Source organism: Oxyura jamaicensis, chromosome 2 (genome assembly GCF_011077185.1).
Source record: "Oxyura jamaicensis isolate SHBP4307 breed ruddy duck chromosome 2, BPBGC_Ojam_1.0, whole genome shotgun sequence".
NCBI classification, from domain to species: domain Eukaryota; kingdom Metazoa; phylum Chordata; class Aves; order Anseriformes; family Anatidae; genus Oxyura; species Oxyura jamaicensis.
Genome location: NC_048894.1, coordinates 13,418,791 through 13,424,173, shown reverse-complemented (window position 1 = coordinate 13,424,173; position 5,383 = coordinate 13,418,791).

Below are 5,383 nucleotides of genomic sequence, written 5' to 3'. Positions count from 1 at the left end.
GTACAGTTTATTTTTGTTGTTATTACACTCTGGTTAAGACCCAAAGGTTAAAACACATCCTTTGGAATGCAGCGTGCAGTGTTTTCTACTTATCTAAAATGTCATTTGTAATGTGGGTATGTTTCAACTCTGTTTGCCTTGAGGCCTGTGTTTGTTGTTTGACAGAGTACCGTATGCAGTACATATAGCATTATGTGGATTGCAAAACAGCTCTGAGCCAATGTTCTAAACTGTGGCAGCACAATGACCATGAGTTGAGCACCAAAGAATGTGGCAGGTAACCACAAGCTATAATTCTGGCAATTACAGCAATGATATTTTGAGAGACTGGATGGCTGCAGTGGTATTTTTCTATTCCCTCTTAAGGTCTCCCTTCAAAGTTAACAGTTCAGTTTTTCTTAGTTGGTCTGGCATGAATGTTTAACTTATACTGGAAAAGTTATTCTACCCCAGCAAGATGTTTAAGCTGTATGTCACCCCTCTTTGTTTTTTTATTCACAGACATGGCTATGTCAGTGTACGGAAAAGAGATGCAAAACTTAGAAGATTATGCATAAGATCTAAGATTTTATTAACATGGACAAAGAAAGCAGATATTTTGGATTTGAGGGGAAAAAGAAGCAAGAAAGCTAGCATTCTTCTCATAGCTGCACATATAATTTCTTAAGTAGGAAAAGAAAAACATAAAAATGTTATTACTTGAATAACAAGCAAATTTCATATGTTGCAAATATATTTGGACAGATAAAACAAACTGGCACTTGTGGAAGAGGTGTTGCTGCCACAAACTGGAAGTGGTAAAATGCAGTTTAGCATATTCATAGCAGATTGATCTTATTGACAATTATTTTCTCATCTGGTTTTGGTTTCAAATGATCAGGTAGAATTAAAATGAGTGAGTAGTACAAATATTTAAAAGCCTTGTTTAAAGTCATGGCAATACGCTCATCCTTCAATGTTTGTCAGCACATGGTTAATTGTATCAGCCATTTTGCTCATGACATACCTACTGCCACACGTGTAACCAAATGTAAGTCTCCCTTTTTTCTCCTTTCCACTTCCATTTACAGAAAAGACTCACCAAAAAGTACTGTTGCTTTCCACTATCTCCAAAGAACAAACAGCTTTCGTCTCATTCAGTTTGGTTATAGAATTGTAACCACTATATTTATTTGAGCATTTCTCTTAAACTAAAATCCTTGGCTAACTTTCATAGATAAGCTGTTATGTACCAAAGTCATTCTCAGTGTGATTTTAAAAGAAATATGTCATAGATCTATTATTTGACCATCATCTATGCCTAAGTATGCAATAAAAAACCTACACATTGCCTTTTTTTTTTTTTTTTTTTTTTTTTCTTCTAAAGTAAATGACATTCTTTTTTGTCATTCTTACATTGGCCGATATTTATTATTTGGTGGTTTGATGGTGCTGTAGATGAATGATGCATCATACTGCTAACAATAACTTATGGTAACATGCTGAAGTGGCATTTAAGCTGTTGAAACACGGTGAATATTTGTCTTCACTACAGAAGTGGACAGAGAGGGTTATTGACCTACTAAATGCTAATAAACACAAATATCTGATTTAGATGCTACAGATCTTACCATGGTCACCTTTTGGCTTGGAATCATCATGTCATAGAAAATGTGAAGTATCTTCCCATATTGCTCCAAAATGTGAGTAAATCCAATACAGAAATATATTTAAGGAATGTATCCATGTTCTATTGTTATCCGTATATTGATCTTATGACATTAGTTTTCTTGTAAAAACAACCAGTTTATTTTTTCTCTTTTAGTGTAAGGTATATTTTGTTTCCAGTAAAGTTGATGTTGTTCTGTGACCTGTGTTTGTAAAGATGAGGAGGCATAAATGAAAGTGCCTCTGCACGTGACAGAATTTAAAGGGCAGGATTCGCAATTGCCATTCAAAGGCAGAGATACATTTGATTCATTGGGGTGAATCAGAAGATAAACTTTTATCTATATTTTCTTCTGTTCAGAGGTATTGGCTCCTCTGATATCCGTTAAAGACAGCTGCTGATAGGTTTGCCTTTCATATTGTTTTCATGCCTTCTGTTGTGGAAGTCTGGGAAATACCAGGTGGACCAAACTAGTTTCACATGTGTAGAATGAGATTAAGGATTTAAAAACTGTTTTCTTTCTATACTGACATTTTTTTCTTTTTTTTTTCTTTTTTTTTTTTTTAATTATTATTTATTTAATCATAACATAATCATCTTCTACTTTTAATCATTGTATGAATTGAAATAGAAATAGAAATTGAAACACATCTCTGTAGGTCAAAAAATGCTCTATTAATTTCCAAGAGTGGTATCTTCCTTATTGTTATTTCATAAACTGAAAAATATTTAACTCCTGCAGAAACCCATCAATGGTGAATAATTATAAAGTTACAACTGATATAAACCTTTCCATGATGTTTCATATTTTACTAGAACATACAGACTAGGTGGTGTGTCAGACCTCTGAATGCTGATAAAACATATCAGTTGCATCAGCTTGAATGCTGTCCTCCCCTGGACACTTTATCATTACTGAAAAATCCTGTGTAATTAATTAGAAAGCAGCAATCAGCCTATGGAATTCCTGAAGCAGCCTTTGGTTTCTAAATAGGATTATCTATCACTGGCTTTTAAGAAAAATATATTTAGAAATCATCTTAAGTGCTATTTAATGCTAACTTTCACTTCTAATACCTACCAGATTTCTATGTGAGAACAAACTAAGAGAAAATGTTTGTCTAAAATGGATGAAGAGAGTATCCCTTCCCATCAATTTTCTCCAGTGCTTTTTTAGAGGATACCTTTAAGATCCCTCATTGTGAAAGAACTGCTTGTCTTATATTTAACTGTATAGGAAAATGGCCACTGTTGTTTCTGCCAAAATAATAGAGTCTCTCCTTGCTTTAGGTATCACAAACAAGAGAGAACTAATCTCATGAATAAAAATGTTGACTTATTTATGTGCTGAATTATACATAAATTTAATAATAACAGAATAAAGTAATAATATTTATACAGAGTCTAGATGAATGTGTGGAAGTTTTATATAATGTACCCAAGGTTCTCTTGATATAAATCAGCTTAGTACTGAAACTGATAGAGATATGAATTTACATCCATCTACCTTCTGATCCTGTCCATTATATATCATACAGACAATTTCATGTATCATAAAACTGGGCAAATTCTTGTTAGCACATGCCTTTTTTAACTGTAAACTGTGCCTTGGAATGAAATACACCAGAGTTAATCCATTGCCATCTGTCTTTATTTTGCTTTCCCACTGGATCATATCCCCCACACAGAGCATATTATTTTTGAAATTAAGCAAGCTCCCATTGACAAGGAAGACCATAATGGCTCTGTAAGAGATGATGTGGTCTCCTGTGCAGAAGTCCACATTTGAAAGCTCCTGAATTACACACTAAAAGAGGTTTTTGCTTCAGGGATATGAATACTGAACATGACTAAGATGTCTGCAAAAATAAGCCAGATCTTCTGATTCTGGCTTATTTTGAATCTTGCATAGTAACACAGAAAAATGCATTCAAAACATACCACAGTGTAGTGTTAGTGTTTCATAGCTACTTCATCTCATTGGAAAACTAGAAGAGACACATAGTGGAGCCAAAATCTATTGTGGTTATTTTATAAGGCAGCTTAAAATAATTTGTGTCAATGGTTCATCTTGAATAAATCTGAAAAATGATCTGTGCAATTGCTTGCAAAATGTTAATAGGAGTGCAAACTTAAGGTAATCCTTGCTAAAGGATGCTTATCCTCATCTGATCAAAACTTTCTCTCTTTCACCCTTTCAATTCATTCTTATAATCTCCAAATTTCACCTGTTTAAAAATGGTTATTCATAAAAATTTATTGTGAAGTCACGGGAATTTTAGTGATTGTGGAAGCTACTGAAGTGAATCAGAAATAACATAATATATATTAAAAATGTTGTCAAAAATCCCAGTGGATATGGGAATCCACTTTGTTCCCGAGCCTTAATTGATTTTCCTTCTGTTTCTGTTGGTCATTCCAAAGGGTGCTAACTGGGGAAATTGTTCCTATGTGACTTTCAGAGATGACTGAAAGTGTCTGGTTGGTTTATTCTCTGTGACAATGGCTTCCATCTCTAGACCTGGATGAATGGAAAAGGTTACCCTTTACCCAACCTGAATATGAATACTGAAATATTTTCAGTGAAAATCCAAAATCTCCAATATGACAGTTACAGTGATATTTCTCTTCTTGTAAGAGATTAGTATTTTTTTCATATATCTGAGTGTTAGGAGGAGAGATTGGCTTATGGAAAACAATTGGGAAAAACATGAGGTGGCACAAGAGGACCACTTCACAGTGACCTGAATTGAAATCTGATTGCAAATGCTTTGTTTAGACTGTAAAGATAGGAAACACATTGACATTTCCAAACAGAAAGACATACAAAGACATATTTCTTCTGTTCTAATATTGCTTTCACAGCCAAAAATGCAATACTCTGGATTTTCTAGAAAAGATGGAAATATATTGCAGGAATTAAATCATTTTTGGAAAGGAGCAAGTCTGCTAAAAATCAAATTTTCATATAATAGTATTTAGATGAATTATATATATATCTGGAAGAGACTCACTGTTGATGCTTAGTTTATCACGTGAACTTTCTTAGAATAAAGAGGTACAGGTAGGATATTTCAGGTACAGGTAGCACTGAAGAGAAACTTTTTTGTTGCCTTATCAACTAAGCGGTGATTGGTGTTTAGTGTGGTTTAGTGGTGCTGTAGCCTCTTAATGTTATGGACTTATTTATTCAGAAAATCTCTAGTCAGAATGGGATTGGACCTGTCTCTGTATCTGCTTTTTGATACTTCTGGATTTCATACTACTGAAACAAAGGTTATATCTATAAGCTGTGTAAGTCTGACTATACTGTTTACTGCAGTTACTATTACTTACAGTTACGGTTCATGGCAGCAAATGCTAGAATATATAAATGGAATATTTTGTATTTATTTTGCCTTTGGGCAGTTGCTCTACGTGCCTGAGACACTTGGAGAATAAGTTATGTGGAAATGGAACTTATTAACATCTGGACAAATGTGATAGCATTGATTTGCAAGTTACAGGTAATAAATCAGCTTCATCACTCTGTGATTAGGCAACATTATCTATCTATCTATCTGTCTATCTGTCTATCTATCTATTTACTTTTTGGTCTATGAAACAATGTTTCTTAGGAGTTGCTGGTAGGGCAAATCCTTGTACTCTGAAAAAATATGTTGCATTGTAACTCCAATGCATTAAAAAGAAGAAAGAAAGAAAGAAAGAAAGAAAGAAAGAAAGAAAGAAAGAAAG